Source organism: Rutidosis leptorrhynchoides, chromosome 11, assembly GCF_046630445.1.
Source record: "Rutidosis leptorrhynchoides isolate AG116_Rl617_1_P2 chromosome 11, CSIRO_AGI_Rlap_v1, whole genome shotgun sequence".
Lineage (NCBI taxonomy): Eukaryota > Viridiplantae > Streptophyta > Magnoliopsida > Asterales > Asteraceae > Rutidosis > Rutidosis leptorrhynchoides.
This window is the reverse complement of record NC_092343.1, coordinates 271886442-271909518: the sequence shown is the minus strand read 5'-3', so window position 1 is coordinate 271909518 and position 23077 is coordinate 271886442. Positions and strand designations below refer to the sequence as shown.

Below are 23077 nucleotides of genomic sequence, written 5' to 3'. Positions count from 1 at the left end.
TATCATGCTACGGGGAATGTGTTACCTGGGATGTTACATTGGGCGACAGCAAGTAATTGTTGAAATTGCTCATTGGTCAACACAATGTTGTTAACGGTAGGTGTGCGAGCCATGACGCTTCACTACATAAAAGTGAACATAAGTTTGATAAGTTAACAAGTATTAGGTTTGAGCAATTGTAAGTATGATAAAGATAAAGTATTGATTTCAGCATGATATGAATGAAACAGTTTATATTATTAGAAACGAGGCATTAAATAAGCCTTTTTACTACACGAGTTGAATATAGGAATAGTCTTAGGCAAAGCCTTTACGTAATTAGGAAATAAAAGAATGGAAAAACAAAACAAAAGTCGGGTTCACTTCTTCTTCTCAGCCTCCTTCATAAACTTCTCTATTTTCTCGTTCTTCTCTTTTTGTTTCTCATAGAGATACTCGAGGTTATCATAGAGGTTAGTAACACGGTTGTTGACTGTGTTGTTGTTGTACTCCTTTAGAGCAAGCTGCTTATCAACTCGATTTCTCTCCATCTTCATCTGGAATTCAACATCCTCCTTTAGGTAAGCAAGTGACTGCTTTCCCCAGTGGGTGTTGCGTTCTTCCTCATATCTCAGCATCATCAACTCTTTTCTTAGCTTAGCATTCTCTTCCACTAGTTTCTTAACTTCTCGGTCTTTCTCGTCCATTCGAACCTCAACTCTCACCACGTGGCTAAGCAAACCTTCTAAGTTCCTTTTGGTAGTCTTTCGCAAGTTCATTATCTCATACTTAGCATCGTCATCACAAAAAGGAGATCGGGCTCTTTTCTTAGACGGGCCATCTTCTTTAAAATTTGTAGGGCGTTTCCCTTTGTCTTCAGTTCTCGGGTTCGGGTAGTATTAGGAAGACTTAGATGAATCTTGAAGAGTATTTGGACTATAGTTCAATGGTGGTGAGGCAGGACCAAAAAGAGGGCTTCGGACTGGTCTTGCAGTTGAAGAGTATCCAGTACCTACTTCGGTGGTAGGTTTGAAGCGTGCCATTTCTTCAGATGGTTTGAAGAGAGTCATTTTATTTGGTTGGTTAACGCTTGACATCCTAACATTAGGAAAGAGACTTTAATTAGAATCTTAAGCCAAGATTATTAAAGTTTTAATCTTAACAACTTTGCTTTAAGTCTAAGGCAGGAAAGGTTATAGTTTTCTAGATTGCTAAGGCACCCTAACTAGCAAGTAAGGCACACATAAAGATGCAATCCTGGTTCTCTATAACAACCTGGTTATGCTATGATACCAATCCTTCAGACCCCCAGTTAGAGCCTGGGTGAATGTGACCTTAATATCAAAAATACCAACATATTATATAATGAGAACGACACTATATGATAAAAACAAACTTTATTGAGTACACAGCGGAAAATAGAATGTCGTTACAAGAATTGAAATTACAAGAATGTAAATAAATGCATAAATAATAAATGTGACTCTTTCTTCAAATTCTAGAGTCCAAGTAGCATCACATAGATAAGAGAGCAAGCTGATCAACCTGAGACAAAACATGCTAAAGTGTCAACCAAAAAGGTTGAGTGAAGTTCATAGGTTTAACAAAATATTTGACCGTTTGTTTAGACCACAATATTTTTATTTATAAAGGTAGATCTCGCAGGGATCTAAAAGCAGTGCCAAGTTTGTGATATTTAGACTAAACAGTTTCAAAGTTTGCCCCGTGACAAGTTGTACTGTCTTTGCCGGTTTGAATCATTATTAAGTAATACAATGACTTGGTCAAATGTATCGGGGACGTTACTCCTGATAGGCCTACCCCCAATAATTAAGAATGTGTTATGTAAAAGCAATTAAAAATATCACAGTGGGGACTTGCAGGACATAGCCAGGTATAGCACAGTTTAATAGTTGGTACTTGTGTCTAAGTTGTAAATATTAAAAGTAGCATATTTCTCACCCCAGTAAGTTAAAATAAATTGCTAGCAATAAAGAGTGGGATTATGAAGTTCACCTTAGTAAGTAGGAGAAGAGTTGTTATTCCTCGGAATAGAAGAGTTGGATGAATGTGAGCAGAAAGTCAACCTAATGACATTTAAGAGTAGTTAAATGTTTGCCCAAATTAAGTTAAGTGTGCAAGTGTTTAAGTATAGTTTATTTTACTAAGTTCCCATTCTTAGTAAGTTTCCACTTTTAGTAAGTTTTCATTTTTAGTAAGTTAGTGTTGAATACTAGTGAGTTGTTCTTAATAAGTCCACCACTTATTAAGTGTGTAAGTGACTAAGTGTTGTTCACTTAGTGAGTGTATGATTACTATAGTTGGGTTTGACATTGTGCACCATACCCAAACATCTATGCCACCGCTGAGTCACATGAATGATCAATTGTTACCGGTTGGTCCAGGATTTCTTGACCAAAATCTAAGTTTGGCATTCGAGATCCACAAGCGTCCCATAATGGTACCAAGGATCACCCTAGGCCTTAAGTAGCTTTGACGTTCGAGTAATCACACGTTATCGTGAATGACTATTGTAATCGTAGGTCATAACTTTATAATATAAGTATTAATATGTAAGTAGTATATTATAAGTGTTAGTAGTAGTATAAGTGTATAAGTGTTAGTATAAGTAGTATGTAGTATTAGGGTTTAGTAGTAAGTAGTATTAATTAGGTAGGTTTAAATTAGGGTTTTAATTAATTAGAGTGGTATTAAATGTTAGGTTTTAATAATTAATTAATGATTAGGGTTTAGTAATGATTGGATGTAAGGATTAAATGATTAGTAATTATTATTATATGATTAGGGTTATATAATTTTAGGGTTTAAGTATTTAATATGTATATATGTATATGTATCGTGTGTATATGTATATATATAGTTTATATATATATTTTTTTAAATATATTCGTATGTATATATATATATATATATATATATATATAATAAAAATATTTTTGTTGTATATATATATATATGTCGTATATGTATATATATATTATGTGTATATATTTGTTTCCATTTTAAACACTAACAAATCTTTGATAAATCTTTAGGGTTTTTAGGATTTAACAAAACTTCCCTTTTTTTTAAGTGGATATGTATATGTATATATGTATGTCGATGGCATATGTGTATATGTATATTGTTTAGATAAACTAAACATGATTAATATAGATCAAGAACAAACATGAATCAAAACAAGAATTGAATGAACAAGTTTAGGTTTATAGTTTTATACCTTGAAGATGGATGAAGATTAACAAGAAAAGATGAATATCACTTGAAGATGAAGATCAAATAACCCAAATAATGAAGAACACGCTTGAAGATCTTGATGAACACGGAGAACACGATGAAGATCACTTGAAGATCACTTGAAGATTAGAAGCAACCAACCAAAACTTCAAAAAGATGGTGGTGGTGTTCTTGGCCGAAATCCAAGAGAGGGAGAGGGAGAGATTGTGATTTTGAGAGAGAATTTTGAGAATGTTTTGGTACAAGAAAATCATTATTCTAGGTCTCTATTTATAGGTGAGGTTAGAAGGTTCTAGGTTTAGGGTTTAATGGGAATACTTGGAGCATAAGTTAAACTTTAGGGTTAGGTTATGGGTGGTGATGGTGGCCGTGATTTTGGGGGCCAAAATGATCATTTTGCCTTGCCCAAAATCGGCTAGGGTTAAGGGAGGAGGAGTGGAACTTTTTCGTTTTAAACCTTGTACTTTTGGTTAGTTAAAATGGCTCATTAAATGTTCAAGTTTAAATGTATAAAGGCTACAAGTTTAGAGTATTACGTTTTGTTCACGAAAGTTAATTAGCTTATTATTTTTATCTTTTATTAACTTGTCAATTATTGTACTAAGTTAATTAATATGTTATATATCTCTTAACACTTAACAATTGTGATTAAAGTTTAATCATTAAGTTTTAATTATATTGTTTGGGCATTTAATATTGGAAAAATATAGAATGGAAAAATGAGGGTCGTTATAGTTTATATTCTAGATAGAGTGTAAGAGTCGTGTAACATACATGATGACGTTATGATCTGTGAATCATCACGTTCCATTAGAAACTCAGCATGACTTACTGTAATATAATCAAGTTGATCAAATGTCATTATATTATACTAACTCATGCTTCAGTTCCCAACACTACTTCAATAACATTCATATTTTAAATTCAAAATTTAGAAACTAAAATAATTTCCTTTCTGATGTATCACTGATATTGTGAAGAGATAAATGATTTCAGATAAGAATAGTTATGAAAATATCTTCCGAAATATCGAGGATATTTATAATGAAAGATACGATGATATCTTAGAATTTCTAATATCGATGGATGATGAAGAAAATTTGTCCGTAAGAGTCTCGAGTCTGGAGCAAGGTATTCGTTAATGACTTTAGCAGATACTGAATCATTTGGATTCTTTGAAGGCAGGTTTAGTCTTTGTGATTTATCTACAACCTCCTTCATGATTTGTTTAATCCGTTTTTCAGTTCCAAACCTTCTTTTTTCTGAGCTTTGCCAACACTATCCTTTATCATCAAACTTTCGACTATTAAAGTCGTTTACAGTTTTTGTTGTTTCATTCAGCTTTTTCAACATTCAGAGTATTGATTCGTAGACTGGGTGCTTTTCAGAATGGAAGATCATGATTCTAAGAGATAAATGTTATATGTACACATATATCGGTTAATGTAGAAATGCTGCGAGATTCAAAATACTGATTGCTGATTTCTGGTAATTGGTATGGCAATTCTCGTTACAAGGTGCGGATGAGTTCATGATAAGACTTCAATAGATAAATATAGTGATTTTTCTGAGAGATTTTAAGCCAAGGAGCAACGAGGTTGCTAGTACGTCTGCTGGTAATATGGTGGAATATAAAAGGTTCCCCAGTAACAATAAAAGAGCACGCATATATATCAAGGTTATAACAAGGTTGTTTCGAACGAAAAGTCAAAGTTGACTTGCTGGAGCTATGACAAAACTGACTATTGTGAAAAAGAATTGAAATGTTATTTTCGGTAATAACGACGCCAAAGGAGCTAGCATAGATACGTCTTAAACGTTTACTCAGGTTCCGAGAGTTTTTCAGGTGCATAACTATATGCATAAATCTTTCCTTTCGTAGTTGAAGTGTGGTTGGTTCATCCTCTCGATTGAGGTGTTTTCAAGAATCATGAAAGGTTTGAACGCAGATTGTAATCATCAAGATGCATATGAGGTTTAAGATGAAATCAAGTGGAAAACTTGAAGAAATGTTTAGTTTCATATGTTATAATCAATATTTTAATTCATTTTAATTGTCCAATGTTAGTAGTCCACTGTTAATAGTCCACAGTTAGTGATTCAATAATTCATATGTAGTTTAATATATAATATTCGAATTAATTAATACGTATCGCGACCCATTGTATACATGTCTCAGACTCGATCACAACTCAAAGTATATATATTATTTTAGAATCAACCTCGACCCTGTATAGCTAACTCGAGCATTACCGCATATAGAGTGTCTATGGTTATTTCAAATAATATATATAGATTACGTCGATATGATATGTCAAAACATTGTATATGTGTCCCGATTTATCCGAAGATATTTAAAGTGCGTAAAATAAATAATGGAAATTAAATGACGATAAATAAAATTGCGAGAATTAAAATTGCGATAAATAAATTGCGATAAATAAATTTGCGATAAATAAAATGTAATAAGGAATTAAAAGTTAGCTAGGATTTTGTTAGCATGGATTCTTAACAAAATTTCTCATAGTAAATTATTTGTTTCTAACAAATTTTATTTTTGTCCAATGTTTTCTTCATTATGCCACTTGTTGGATTCGGATATGTCAAAATCCAAATATGAAATTGAAAGAAAATGGTTATTCTGCGGTGAACGGATACGTATATCTGTGGATGTAAATAGGATAGTAAATGACTGTTGAATCAAATTAGAAGAATGTACAGTGTAACTTATTAATGTGAAATCTAAATATTTCTACGATATTACCTACCCGTTAAAATATTTTCACCATTAACAGTTTGTACAAAAGAATTTTTTTTAATTACAATCTTTAGGAAAATATACTTACATATATATATTTTCATCAGATGTAATCATGGATTTAATGAGTTAATATGATATTAATCTCATTTGCTTTTCGGTTTGAGCTAGAATAAAAAATCTCTAAGACTTTAGAGATTACATAATCACCACAGAATGTTTCTCCAATGAAGTTATAGATTAATACTTCATCGGTTATTGTTGTTGGTACTACTTGGTATCTATGGTGCGTATGATGTTGATGCTTGAGGTACAGATTATGATGTTGAGGTGTGGGATGCGGATGTTGTTGGTGGTGGTGGTGATGGTACTGTTGATGTTGCTGATGATGGTATTGTTGCTGCCGGTGCTGCTGCTGGTGCTTGTAACCTTTGCACCATATTCTCCAAAGCCACTACCCTAGCGCGAAGCTCGTTGACTTCTTCTATTACACCGGGATGATTGTCGGTTCGGACGAGCGGATGAATAAGATTTAGAATTTGGGATAGTATATAATCATGACGAGATACTCTTGAGATGAAAGAGAAAATGGTATTACGAACAGGTTCACCGGTAAATGCTTCAGGTTCTTCGCCAAGAGAGAAATGTGGTGGATAAAAGGGATCGCCTTCTTCTTGTCTCCAATGATTAAGTAGGCTACGAACCCATCCCCAATTCATCCAGAATAGATGATGGCTAATTGGTTGATCCATTCTGGTCACAATGCTTTCGGAGCTCGAGTGAAACTCCATATCGGAATCCGAGGGACTTGAATCATTTCTTTTTTTTTACGAGGAATCCCTACTACGAACGGGCACATTGCCCCTCCCCCCCCCCCCCCCCCCCCCCGGTAGCGGGTAAACCCCGGGTAAACGGCAAGCCAACCCTCCACCGCTACCAAGTAAAGCATCATCAGGCTATTGGTCTCTTAAGTTCGCCCCAAGCGTTTGAAGTGCTTTGAAGGGAATCGAACCCGTGACCTCACCTTCATTGAAAGTGTTGGTGGCCATCCAAGCTATGTCTGGACGGTTTAGTGGCGAGTTTCATTTCGTACAATTGAATAAAGGATTTTTCGATATGAAATAATTTCCGGCTATCGGATGGTATTCTAATTACATAGAATATCTATATATATAGAACAAAAGATTTCGTAGATTACGAAGGAATTTACGGAATATGTTAGGCAAAGTTTACAGTAACAGATACGCTAAGATATGAATTAGCAGATACGCTAAGATATGAATTTTTGTCTATACACTATTCATGCAATCAATGCAGTAAGATGTGTCTAGACTAAGAATGATAAGCAGGTAATTTTCTAAGGGTGATAAGCAAATGATTTCCTACTAGAAATGATAAGCAAAACTTTTGACATGCAGACACGGTCGAAGTCCAGACTCACTAATGCATCTCAACAACTACCAGCTAGACACACTAATGCAAGACCTGGTTCGCTAAGACCACCGCTCTGATACCAACTGAAATACCCCGTTCATATCATTTATAAACATTACATAATAATTGATTTCATTACGAGGTATTGACCCTCTATATGATACATTTTACAAACATTGCATTCATTTTTAAAAGACAAACTTTCATTTCATTGAAAGTTGACGGCATGCATACCATTTCACAATATATCAAACTATAAATGACTTAATAATATTCTTGATGAACTCAACGACTCGAATGCAACGTCTTTTGAAATATGTCATGAATGACTCCAAGTAATATCTCTAAAATGAGCAAATGTACAGCGGAAGATTTCTTTCATACCTGAGAATAAACATGCTTAAAAATGTCAACCAAAAAGTTGGTGAGTTCATTAGTTTATCATAAACAGTATTCATTTCCAATAATATAATAGACCACAAGATACTCATATTTCGAAAACAATCTGTGCAGGTCTGCTCACTGCTGTAAAAATCATTCATACGAAATTAACACCTGGTAATCGACATTAAAAAAATGCATCTAGAATATCCCCTGCATACAGGCATTTCGCAAACTGTATGCAAACAGCATACAAACAGGCCAGTCTTTTAAAAATGACGGTTGTGTACACCTCACAAACAGGTCATTCCTTTTAAAGCTGGCGGTTGTATACTAAAATTGAAGTACTAAAGCAGTTCAAATTCTCTGACTGGGGCTTGTCAAGGCCCATAGATCTATCTTTAGGATTCGCGTCAATTAGGGGGTCTGTTCCCTAATTCTTAGATTACCAGACTATAAAGGAGTGATATCCGGTGTATTCGTAACTCAATCGTAGAATGTTTTTAAGTACTTGTGTTTATTTCGTCAAACATTTATAAAAGTAGCGCATGTATTCTCAGTCCCAAAAATATATATTACAATAGCATTTAAAAAGGGAGTAATAAAACTCACAATACTGTATTTTGTAGTAAAAATACATATGACGACATTGAACAAGTGAAGGGTTGGCCTCGGATTCACGAACCTATATCATTTATATATATATATATATATATATATATATATATATATATATATATATATATATATATATATATATATATATATATATATATATATATATATATATATATATATATTAGTATACTTCTTATATTAATAAATTTATTAGCTATATTCATTTATATATATACTTTAAATACTTAAAATTTATATATATAACCGATTTAAAGTATACGATATATCATTTATTATAAATATCCTATATTGATGTTTAGAAATATCATACTATGTATTAACACTTTATATTAATATATTTGTAATATTTATTTGTAATGTTAATAATAATAATAATAATAATAATAATAATAATAATAATAATAATAATAATAATAATAATAATAATAATAATAATAATAATAATAATAATGATAAACATTTTATTAATGGTAATATATATAATGTTAATAATAATAACTCATCATAACTTAAATATATTTATTTTCAGTAATTGAAATAAGTACTTAATATTATTTTAAAAATAATAATTTATCAATGTTAATATATTAGAAAAATATTTTAGCTTTAGTATTAGTAATCATAAAATAATAATATTAGTATTAAGTTTAATAACCTCCATAATGATTGTAATGATAATAATCTTAATGATAATAATAATACTAATTATAACGATAATAATAGTGATAATACTAATAACAAAGTGATAATAATATAAATTATATTAATGTTTATAATGACCCTCATAATATTTATATTAGTAATAATAACAAGTACTCTAAATAATAATAACAACATCAATAATAATAATAATAATAATAATAATAATAATAATAATAATAATAATAATAATAATAATAATAATAATAATAATAATAATAATAATAATAATAATAATAATAATAATAATAATAATACTAATAATAATAATAATCATGATAATTACTAATAATAATAAGGATAGAAATAAAATAAGAGTGTACACCCTTTCCAAGCTTTTTATAAAAAGAATGCCCCAAACGGGACTCGAACCCGTGACCTCTCACTAACCGACACAACACCTTAACCATCTGTCTGATTCTGTTTATCTGATTTAATCCCAGACTCTAATTTATTTAACCCGTCGTATACCATTATGGATTCATCATCCTCAACTTCATTAAACTTCTCAGCCCATATAGAAAAACAAAACACAAGCACAACCATCAAATAACGGCCCAATTATAAACAGGAAATTAACGGCCCAAGTTATAAAGATTATTTAGCCCAAATATTGAATGAGTATTCTGTCGGCTGGAAAAAAATGAAAGGAAGGAATAAAGAACAGGAGTGCAGTGTACACCTCTTTCACTATTTTCTTTATCATTATGTCGAGCATATATAACGTCTTTATCTTCCTGCTACAGAACCTTTATCATCTTCAGAATCTTATGATTATCATAGTATAGAATTAATACAGGAACAGGTACATTGCAGGTGTACGAGCAGTAGCAGAAATCACGATGATGGTGGCTGCAAACATTAAATGGGTTTCAATGGTTGTTTCGAATGCACTAGTGACCGAAAGGTGATGCTTTGGATGGGTTATGCTCGCATCAGGATGCAGAAACAAGTGGGACAGTAGCATCGAGCCATTTATAATCATGGTTTGGTGATGATGATCTATTGAAAAAAAAGAAAAATGACCGTAGTAATAGCAGTTTAAATGATTGGCAGTTAATGGTGATAGTTGAATCAGGAAACAGGAACCGGTGGTGGTAGCTGTTGAAACAGAAAAATGATGATTTAAGTGGGTTTCTTTGGTTATTAAATGGTGGTTTTTCATGGTGGTGGTGGCGGTAGTAAACAGAAAAACAGAAAACGATATCAATCAATGGTGATGTGGGACGTGGTTTATAATGAAAGGTGGTTGTCATTGGTTGTTAAGACTGATCAAATAGCCTCGTAACAGCAGAAGTAGTAGCTCAAAATAATGAGGTTTAATGAGGGTTGTCGAGCAAAATGAGAGAGAGAGAGAGAGAGAGAGAGAGAGAGAGAAATACGGAGATGGTGGTTTACAGTGGCAATATAGGCGATCAAGGGCGATGCTTTGGTGGTGTGTGTGATTGTGTTAGTGGTGTTAAGGTGGTTGTAGTTGTGGTGGGTTTAGTGGTGAGTGATTGTTTGTTCATGACAACAATAGCATAGCATGTTAGTAGTTGAAGGTGGTTCTTGGTTATACGATGGTGAATGACCGAACAAAACAGGATCATCATGGGTGGGTTTGTCATAGTAGAAGTCGTAGGGTGGTTATTTTGGGTTACATCCGAAGTGGAGACTAAACGAACAAGAGGTGGTTGTGAACTGAAGAAAATGATGATCAATGAATGATGATGAATTTGGTTTTGTGGTAGTTGTCATTTGTTGAAGATGGTGACAATGGTGGCAGTTCATGGTGGTGATTGGTGATGATAGTGTAGCAGTGGTGATCGATGAAGAAGATGTCTTTGCAGTGTGTGTTGTTTTTGGTGTTTTTGTTGATTAATAATGTCATGAAATGAGTGATACATGTACGTGCCATATATATATAAAAGTCAACAACAATAGTAATTAAGAGTATGATTTAAATATCGTGTTCAATAATAATCCAATGATTTTAATAATATCCACAGTATAGCAGCCTAATAATTTGGTTGTTTCCTACCGACAGTTTTCACGGACTGTGTATCGTCCACTATTTGAAATCAGTGGCGGATAAAAGTCTTCAGAAAAATCTCAAACTTTCACAGTAATTATCTTTATTTATTTCGGTCATTATGGTATAAAATTCGATCATTAATTTATTAAATAAAAATTACATTAACTGTCCTTCTCGATTCTGGGTAAAATATGAAAAGTGTTGAAATTTATTAATTAGCTTCTAAATATATTTTTAATAAGCCTAAAATTTATATAGCTCATTTTCGGATCACCGTTCATTTTAAAATCACATAAGTTCGTTTATAACTTGTTTATTATCAATCGAATGATAATTGAGTGTTATTATCATTTTCCAAATAAATTCAAAACTATATATATATATATATATATATATATATATATATATATATATACACTCAATACACTTTATTTATATATATAGATACTTTTTAAATAATAATCATTATAATATCCTATTTTTATTTTACTTTACATAAATAAATTTTAGTAACAACAACATACAATATATTTAAAATTATATTTCCAATTATTATATATATATATATATATATATATATATATTTATATATATATATATATATATATATATACACACACACACATATCAAGTTACAATTAATTGTTCGTGAATCGTCGAAACTGGTCGAAGGTCAAATGATTTCATAAAATAGTTCAAAAATTTTGAAATTCAATTTAATAGACTTTGTTTATCATGTCGAAACCATATAAAGATTAAGTTTAAATTTGGTCGAAAATTTCCGGGTCGTCACAAGCCAAACATTTTCCATCTTAGGACATTTGGTTGTACGGTTTATGTTCCTATCTCACCACCACAACGCACAAAAATGAGTACTCAAAGAAGGATGGGCATATATGTTGGATATGACACACCTTCTATTTTAAGATATATTGAACTCATGACGGGTGATGTCTTTACAACACGTTTTGCTGATTGTCACTTTGATGAAACATCATTCCCTACATTAGGGGGAGAAATGAAAAATCAAGAAAAGATTGTTTCATGGTGTGAACCTCAATTGAGGTATCTTGATCCTCGCAAAAAACAATGTGAGACAGAAGTTAAAAAATAATGCATATGCAAGAACTTGCGAATCAATTACCTGATGCATTTACAGATACAAAAAGAGTGACTAAATCATATATACCAGCAGTAAATGCTCCGGCTAGAATTGAAATTCCAAAATCTAGCAACAAAGTCACTCAAGAATCTTTGCCACGTCTAAAACGTGGGAGACCAGTTGGTTCAAAAGATAAAAATCCTCAAAAAAGAAAATCAGCTGATAATGAGGTGAAAGAAAGTGTTCCAGAAGAAACACAACTCAAAACTCCTCTAGAAGAGGAAATTGATGACGTCAATACAGAAGTTGCAATCAATTATGCACATTCAAAAATATTATGGAACCGGAACGATATAATAAATATCGGTGAGAACTTTGCATATAATGTTGCATATGACATCATGAATGATGATGATGATCCGGAACCAAAATCTATCATTGAATGTCAAAATAGACATGATTGGGCCCAATGGAAAGATGCAATACGAGTTGAACTAGAATCACTCAATTAAAGAAAAGTTTTCGGATCTATTGTTCTTACACCTGAAGATGTGAAACCTGTGGGATACAGGTATATTTTTGTTCGAAAAAGAAATGAGAAAAATGAAGTTACAAGATATAAAGCTAGACTTGTAGCTCAAGGTTTCTCTCAAAGACCAGAAATCGATTATGAGGAAACTTATTCTCCTATTATGGATGCAATTACTTTTAGATACTTAATCACTCTGGCAGTTTCTAAGAATTTAGAAATGCTTCTAATGGATGTTGTTACTGCTTATCTATATGGATCACTCGATAGTGATATATATATATATATATATATATATATATATATATATATATATATATATATATATATATATATATATATATATATATATATATATATATATATGAAGATCCCTGAAGGATTTAAGGTACCTGAAGCATGTAGTACAAAATCCAAAGAAATGTACTCAATTAAATTACAAAGATCACTATATGGATTGAAACAATCGGGACGTATGTGGTATAATCGATTAAGTGATTACTTATTAAGCAAAGGGTATACTAATAATCCAATTTGCCCATGTGTTTTCATTAAGAAAACAACTTCTGGATATGTGATCATAGCTGTTTATGTTGATGATCTTAACATCATAGGGACAAATAAAGAGATCTATGAAGCTATTCAACTTTTAAAGAATGAATTTGAAATGAAAGATCTCGGAAAAACCAAGTATTGTCTTGGTTTGCAGATTGAGCATATGCCTAATGGTTTACTTGTACATCAAACAACTTATACTGAAAAGATTCTGAAACGTTTTAATATGGATAAGGCAAAACCGTTAAGCACCCCTATGGTTGTTAGGTCACTCAATGTTGAAAATGATCCATTTCGTCCTCGTGAAGAAAATGAAGATGTTCTTGGTCAAGAAGTTTCATATCTTAGTGCCATTGGAGCTCTTATGTATCTTACTAATTGTACGAGACCAGACATTTCCTTTGTAGTAAATTTATTAGCAAGATTCAGCTCAGCTCCAACTAAAAGGCATTGGTATGGGATTAAACACATTTTTCGATACCTTCGAGGAACTACTGATTTAGGATTATTTTATTCTAACGATTCAAAACAAGATTTGGTTGGTTATGTAGATGCAGGTTACTTGTCTGATCCACATAATGCTAAATCTTAAACTGGATATGTGTTCCTAAATGGAGGTACTGCAATTTCATGGCATTCTCAAAAACAAACACTTGTTGCAACATCCTCAAATCATGCTGAAGTTATTGCATTACATGAAGCAACTCGAGAATATTTTTAGTTGAGATCAATGACACAACTCATTACTGATTCATGTGGACTAAAACATCAGAAAAGTCCAACCCTAATCCATGAAGACAATGCAGCTTGTGTCGGACAAATGAAGGAAGGGTATATCAAAAGTGACAGAACAAAACATATACCTCCAAGATTCTTTGCATATACTCAAAATATCATTAAGAAGAACCAGATTGAAATGAGATATGTTCAATCTAGCAACAACTCTGCGGATCTTTTCACCAAAGCACTACCGACTACTATTTTTAGAAAACATGTTCACAGTATTGGTATAAGGCATGTTTAAAATATGTAAGGGCTCAATAATGTCTACTTGAGGGGGAGTCAACTCTACGCTACACTCTTTTTCTCTTAGCTAAAGTTTTTTCCCAATGGATTTTCTTTAGCAAGGTTTTTAACGAGGTAGTACTAGTTGATCTATAATATAACAAAATTGTCATCCAAGGGGGAGTGTTATAATATGAAGTTTCAACTCATCAAGACATGTGTCCATGTCATAACCCGACCTTAACTATAAGGACGAATACAATAACATATGATTTCATCGCGAGGTATTGACCTCTATATGCGACATTCTTCAAAAACTGCATTCGTTTTTACAATACAAACCATAGCTTTTATTACAAATACAAGGTTTAAACAACTTAATAATGATTATCGTTTAGCGATAATCTTAGACTTACAAACTTTACATGTGATAATAACAATACGACCTCCAACATATTTTACATTACAAATCCTCCGATATGCATTTTTATTTTTGACACAAATATGCATACTCAAGATCTTGCTTAAATTCAACATGTTGCAGCGGAAGCTTTTAGTTATCACCTGAGAATAAACATGCTTAAAATGTCAACATAAAGTTGGTGAGATATAGGTTTAATGCCGGCAGCGTTATAAATATAGACCACAAGATTTCATATATAAACGTTTTAATAAAAATATTCTAAGTTGTTGAGCACTTGATAACCATACTTAACATTTAATCAACGTCGCATATTCCCTTTATTATGAAATCTTACTACACCGTACCAAGTGTAGTCACCGAAACGAAGTACTGTGCAACCGTTGAATACTGGTTGTCCAGTCCGGTTGGGGTTGTCAGGCCCGATAGATCTATCAACAGGATTCACGTTTACAATACCTCATGTAAATAATAGTTACCAAGCTACAGGGAAGTATGCCAGTGGTACAACTCAACGTAGAATATATATTTTTAATCACTTGTGTCCATAACGTAAATCATAAAATGCATGTATTCTCATCCCGAAATATTTAGAGTTTAAAAGTGGGACTATATACTCACTTTTGCCTTGAAGGTAATAAACACGACTTGGTCTCCGATTGATATCACAAACCTAACCATATATATAATATATCAACATATTTTCTTTTCAAGTAATCGTTACATATATATATATATATACTCTTAATACTTTTAATATTTTCTTACTCCGTAGTTAGCAGTCCGATGTTAGTGGTCCACAATTAGTTGCTTAAATAAAATAAATAAAGACCCCATCGTATTCGTATTGATTAGAATTAATCTCGACCCATGGTACCATGTTGTCAAGTGACGTGTTGCGTACATAAAGTACCGTGTTGTCAAATGACGTGTTGCGTACAATCATGAGGTCTTATGATTAATCTTCTCGTGTTGTTTACGGGTGGTCCTGAAATATATAAAATCAAATCATAAGTAAATATATATTAAATATTATGTTAATTAGCCAAGATATGATTAATCCGATTTTATCATAATATGATATATTACAGGTCTTGAAGTGTTTTTAAAAATCAAATTAGAATGATCTATTTAGTTTGCGAACAAGTTTGAAATCACTCAAACTATGTTCTTGTTGTTAAAATTATACAACACAAAATAAGATAGCTATATAAATATGAATCGAATAAGGTTATGAATAAGGTTACTACCTCAAGTTACTTGGACAAATCTACTGGAAAAGGTAAGAAAAATCTTGGAATCAAAAGAGTGGTGGAGTGGGATTGAAAGATTGGAAGTAATCTCCTTGAAATCGGATGACTATATTGATACGTTCTTGAGTAGGTAAATGAAGAGAGATTAGGGAGTGAATTAACTTGAAAGAAAATTGGAAATGAAATTGTATGTGTGTGTGTGTGTGCAAAATAGCATGATTATGGGATGGATATATAGGAGATTTAGTTTATTTTCTTGCACAAAAGTCACACATGAGGTTAAATGGCTGGTTCCCACATGTAACATCATGTCTAGTAGCTGATCATTGAAGTTTATTGTTGGTATATACCAATGGTAAATACGTATAGAAGCTGGGTATGATACGGTTACATATACCCTAGATATACTTGTAGAAATTTTGAGGAATCGGAACAAGAATTCAAATATGGACGGGTTTATAACTGTAAAAGAGGCTCAAAAATTGGGCTTTTATTTTTGGGTCAAACCGGGCCAAAATAAAATTTTAAGACATTTTTAATAAAGCAATGTTAACCCAAAAAAAATTTCCAAGCTGACCAGGTCAGCTCGACCCCAGCCAGGGGCTCTGCCCCTTGGACCCCGCCAGGGGTTGCCACCCCTTGGACCCCGCTTATCGGGGGCGCTGCCCCCGAACCCCCGTCATAATCAAGATAAGTTCAAACAAGTGTGCACTCCACACTTCCCCAAACTTGTTCGATATTTATCAAGATTATTTTGGTTACAAATTAATCCCATTACACTTAAATCATATTGGTGACATAGATCACCAACACATTATAGATTGTAAGTATATATGTCAAAGAACGTTACATATAGTTATCGTTTTGAAAACTTAAGTTTGTGGTCTCAAAGTATACTTATAACTCATTGTTGTTAGTTCACAATGAAATGTTAAACCATCCTTAAATCATGTTAAATATGTATATATATGTACATATACATAATCATATAATTATCGTGTGTTATATAGTTCGTGATATCATCGGTCAAATTGGACGGTCAAACGTTGTGTGAAACTCTTTTCAAAAACATAAGTCTCAACAGTTTGGATTGCTTATCATGTTGGTAAGGTTTATTTTATGTAAATATTAATCTCATAAGTATAAAACGATCGGAAAATTCGGGTCGTTACAGTCCACAAGGTTATGATGAGGATGATCAATTTTGTGACAACACATATACATGTTGCTTACTTACATTATGGTGTTGCCATGTGTCAAAGATGCATAGTATTGTTGTACTATAAATATGCACTTGATGTAAGCTTACAAAACACACCTCTTGAATACAATTCCATAAAATATTCACTTCTCTTTCTCTCTTTATGTGTTCTTTTGATAATTAGAAGTATTCTTAAAAACTAGGTAGAAGTTGTCATAAACAACAAGAATTACAACAGATTTGTTACAATTTTATTTATTACTATTTTTTTTACGGCGAATATATATATATATATATATATATATATATATATATATAAAGATCGTAAAGATCCGGTGGTACATACGAACAACAAAAATTGAAAGGTCTCGCTCTGATCGCCCTATAAATTGGACAATAACATTGAAAGAGAGCGAGCACATTGAAAATGTAAATGACAGTACAACCGAATAACCACCAAACCTAAATCTAAAAATATATAAAACCGGGCACGTATCTAACGCCGTGATTACCACTACTCAAAAGCCGCACAACTACAATGAACACCGGGCACTCCAGTAGCATCTAACCCGAGGCCTGCAAATCAAAGTACCCTCTCATTCCAGAAAAACAACGTAACAACTCCTAAACCAGAGAACCACAAGCTCGTCGAGTAAGATCAAATCCCCGTTCGAGCGGAAAAAAGGACCCCGAGAGGAACACTCCAATAAACATCAATTTTTCGAGGTCAACTAAGTCAACATATGCCAGCAACGACATCGAGTCCACCCGAATAGACTCGACTACGGGAAAGGTATGAACACAACAACGGAGCAGAAAACAAATAGTGTAAATCGCAAAGTCAAACCAATAGAAACCAGGCTATCATCACCGAATTTTCTGAGGACATTTACAAACCCGCGGATTCCGACAGTCAAAACAATAACCGGCATTCGCCGGTATCCTCCGGTAAAACCAGCGGCCACCAGCCACCACAATGAGTAGCCACCAGCATCCATCTCGATCCGCCAGCGACCGTTAGCATCCAAACTTGGCCACCAACAGTCACCAACGGCCCAAGGTAGCCGCCGACTGCCAACAAACTGTCGGAGTCTACAGATTTCAACACAAAACAACCGTAAAACCCGCGAATCAAAGGCATCAGCCATTAAACCAAGAACCGGCCTAAAAGGGTGTAGAGCTCCTACCGTGTAAGACCCGAAAACAAAAAAGTACAACTCCACAATGTAAATAATAAAATTTTGAGAATTTTACATTGTGGCACGACGTGCCACTTAATAGGCATGTCGTGGCACCACCTGGTCAGCAAACCTGTTTTAATTAAATATTAGACGGGGGCATTTTGGTCATTTCACAATGGAATGGGTTTTGGAGCATTAAAGGCAGATTTTGGCCTCATTGAACCCTAACACCTTATCCTTAACTTCATCCTCCTCATTCAATTAGGGAGAGAAAGTTCTAGAGAGAGAGCTTGATTCAAGCAACAAAGAAGCTAGTTCTCACAAATTGGAGTTGGGTTTTTGTCGAAACCACTTGCTAGCCATCTTTTGGTGTTGTGGTAAGTTCCAATTCCATGTTCTAGTGTTTAATTTGTTTATGGTTGGGGCTTTGGTGAACCATTGTGTGTAAACCCCATTTCTTGTTAAGTATGGGTGTTTTGGGGAAGATGATGAACATAGACCACATTTATAACCTAGTTAGGGTTTGATGTTGATGATTGGTGTTAGTGGTCTTATTAGGAGACTTTAATCACTAGCACACTGAGGTGCTAGTGGATGAAGGGTGAAATGGGTTTTTTTTATACCCGATCTTGGAAGATTGACCTTGAAATGGGTCAATTGGGTAAGGGATGACCCAAATGGTAAATTTGTGGGTGTAACCACCCAAGACTTGTATTAGTTGGCATGTATAGACTCTAATCACTTGCTTAGAGTGATTCGGGATGGTTTTGACCTAGTGAGGGTGCGGTTAGTGCAAATGGGTCACATTTGCACTATGGGTCAAAATTACACAAGGGTTTGGGAGTTGGTGTGCTATCCAGCTCGTTTGTTTATTGATTGTGCGGATTATGTAATAGGTGTGTTACATTGAAGCTCGCGAAACTTGTTTTGGATATTCACCGAATTGATAAGGTGCGTGAAATTTATACACATATGTATATGGTTTATTTAATGGTGTTTAATGTGGTTTAGTGAGGGACCGTAATCCAGGACTCACTAGAGTGATTATTGTGCGTTGCATGTCACTCAAGTTGTGCGTAGCATACCACATTGGTTATAGAGCAATTATTGTGAGTAGCATGTCTCCATATAAGATAGTCGGCAGTTGTGTGCGTTGCACGCCGTCTTTGATATTGTGGCGGTTATTGTGAGTTGCATGTCATCATGATGTTATGGTGATTATTGTGGGTTGCATGCCACCATGGGGCTAGTGATTATTGTGAGTAGCATGTCACTAACGGTTGTTGCGAACGGCTGATGGTTCTCTTGTAAGAACCATTCCCATTGCTTATGGTTGACCATGGTTATTGTATTGTGATGTTTAACTTTAATATTTCTATATTATTATGCTAATGATATTGTGCTAGTTGTGTGATTGTGGTACTAGCTTGACTTGCGTTGACTATGCGGTTGTGTGAATTATATTGTGTTCGTGGCACTAGTAGGTAAAACGTATATGTATATGTATACCTATTTCATTCACTAAGCGTTGCTTACCCCTCTCGTTGTTTACATTTTAGGTACGATCGCGGAGAAGGGTAAAGGGGTTGCCGGGGATTAGAATATTCCCTTTGATGCTCGTAGGCTTAGCTTTGGAAGACGGCCTAGTTTTGGGGTAATTTAATCCAAAACCATGCTCATGTGTCGTTTGGTTGTTAAACTAGTTGTGGGTCGAACTTGTATTCAATTTGGTTAAATGGGCTGATGTAGCCTCGGTGTCTTAAAACTTGTTTTGATGTGTAAACATGTGTATGGTCACAATACGATACTATTAATGGTTGGGTGATGTTAATTATGTTTGTAAACTTGAAATTCGGTGTTTGAAATTTGGTATTTAAATTTGGTGTCTGAACTTTGTACTTCTTCTGTCAACTATTAGCTCTAGTCGGGTAATCTGAAATCTTAACTGAAGAAATTTCATTCATTCACTATTTTTCAGCATTTATGGTTAGTGGTAGTATCAAATTATACTACTTCGTCTCAAGGTTTCAAGGTTATTATCGCTGCATCGGCATATTCGAAACCCGAGGGGTTTTACTTGGCCGTGCCCTTGGATCGGTTTCAAGTTTTCCTCCCGGGCAGCGATGGGGGCGGGGTTATTATCGCTGCATCGGCATAGTCGAAACGGGAGATGATCGCAACGGGTGGTTTAATCCTCCCCGGGTGATCCCAATCGCTGTTCAAAAAAAAAAGCCAAATAGATATATAATTTTCACAAAATATTTTGATTAATAAAAAATGTAAAGTTAAGAAGAATTTGTAATACCTATTTACATTGAGCAGCATTGCAGTTAAGAGAAGTAAAAGTAGTAGATTTAGCAAATGCAAAAGAAGGTGAATTAGCACAACCAACACACCCACTACAAGGAACCATAGCCATATCAGTACTAGTATCAAGTGCCATTAATAAAGTTTGAGGTGGTGTTCCAATTTTGGCTTTAACAATATAAGTAGGTGTTTGTATAACTTGTCTTCCTGGCCCAATAGGAACAAAGGACTTCCCGGCTACTAAGGAAGACAAGTAAGCGATATGGGTTTGGTCATCGGCTTGCATTTGTAGGACGGTTTCAAGCCATGAAAGTTTTGTGGTGGAATGGAATGGTGAACATGGGTTTGACACGTGGAAGACTTTGAGAGTTGAGTGTTGGTCATTGGTGTTGCATGTTGAGGTTAGGGAATGGGTTGAGATTATGGAAAGGAGTAAAAAGAAGAGGAGTGGTTGAAGATGGTAGTGTGGAAGCTCCATTGATGGAAGTTGAGGGTGTGAGTGTTTTTGAATACTTAAGGGTGGTAGGTTCTTTTTTATATATAGAAAGAAAAAAAAGGAAAACTGACTTTTCCCATATCCTGATGTTTTTGTTAGAATGTTTAATTTCAACCCAAGATTAATATTTTTTCACTTAATCATTAATCATTGATGTTTATTTCAATTATCTTTTAAATGAACAACAATAACAAAATCGAATTCGGTTTGTGGTTTTTTTTCCTATGTGGTTTGATTGTTCAAGTTTTGTTGGGGGCATGTGCCTTCTTTTTGGTTTATTTGATGGTTTGGAGGGTTGTTACAGTTGCTATTGATTTGGGTGTCGTTAAAAAACATTCACGCTTTAATTGCTTTTTAGTTGCGAGATGTTCTAGAGTTGTTGCTTGTGTTGTTTCGTTTATCGTAGGTTCATTCTTCTTTGAATGATCTTTGATTTAATATAAGTTCTCGTTATTTTGTCAAAAACAAATAAAAATAAAAATAAAAATAAAAAATAACATTACCTAATTAATCTTAAGTATGTAGGGTATGGTGAATTGAAATCATTTTTCAATTATAGAATAAAGAAAAGTCGTTTCTGCCAAAGAAAATAGAACTAGTTCAAGAGTAGAGCAAGTCATCTCTACCTTCATAATCCGAAGATATAATATACTACTTCTAGATAAACTTCCGGCATATATGTATAGAAAAAAAGTAATCCGTAATATGCAGATACGTACTGAAAAATACAAGAAAGATACGAGATAAAAGGCTCGTCTATTTACATGGCATCAATGATTCAATGAAAAATACAAGAAAGTTACTTGCTTTTTCCTAAGAGAAATGACTTTGACGGGGATCAAATGGTTGTTCATGTGCCTAGTGATGATGAAACAACAAAACAAAAAAGTATACGTTTTAAAGCTTCAACAAGTGTGTCGGAATAAGAACAAAATCAACCAGACCCAGAACTAAAGGTCTCTGAACTAAAGACAACTGCACATAAATCGACTTCGCAATAAGATGACAGATGAATTTCTTGCAAATAACTTGGTGGTGAACATAGAAAGAGATATCGCCAAACGATATGACTCGAAAGCTATACCGGATGAATTTAAAGATATTAAAGGTCGTCGAGCTGAATTGTAATTTGTGTACATTGTTCTTTTGGTTTCATTTGACTTGCAAACTGATGGTTATTTTTCAAATATATAAATATATAATGCAAACTTTTTGCGTTTATATTTTGAGATTTTCGTAATATCGTTTGTATTGATCTCGCCCCATCATTTAGAAAGTTCAAGTTCCGTCACTGGGTCTAACGCAATTCTAATCGTGGGAGATTGTAAGTTGTCGGATCATTCTCCTCTAATATGGGGGAAAAGGTTGAATAATTGGGGGCACAAACCATTTAGATTTTTTAATGGTTGGTTCTTATTCCTTCTTTCACAGACATGTGCAAAGAAAACTGGGATTCATATAATTGTTCGGGATGGGCTGCAATTGTGGTCCAATAGAAACTGATTGCATTAAAACGAAACCTGAAAGTGTGGCATCGAAAACTGGCTGCTAAAAATAAATTTGATTTATTAGATGTAGACAGTAGAATTAATGACTTAAAACTAACTCAAGAGCTACGTGATTTAACTAATCATGAATCTGTTATGTTGTTGGAATTTAAGGCCAAAAAACGCAGCCTACAGAAGCTTGTTGAAACCAAAAGAATGCTCACTTTTCATATGAATTGGCTAAAAGTCGGGGATAAAAATACACGATATTTCCACCCGATTTCTAAAATCGGAGCTTAATCTGCATACATAGCCGGATTATACATCAATGATACATGGGTGGAAGAGCGAGGTATTTTAAAAAATAAAAAAAAA

At 33.6% G+C, this 23077-nt stretch overlaps 1 long non-coding RNA gene across 1 annotated transcript in view; it reads right to left on the bottom strand.

Annotated features, from left to right (window-relative positions):
• Positions 1-7702: 7702 nt before the first annotated feature.
• LOC139876902 (uncharacterized) overlaps positions 7703-23077 on the bottom strand; it is a 119946-nt gene continuing 104571 nt past the window's right edge. The window contains exon 5 of the long non-coding RNA XR_011768358.1: positions 7703-7813. This is a non-coding gene — a long non-coding RNA (uncharacterized lncRNA). The remainder of the gene's footprint in view (positions 7814-23077) is intronic.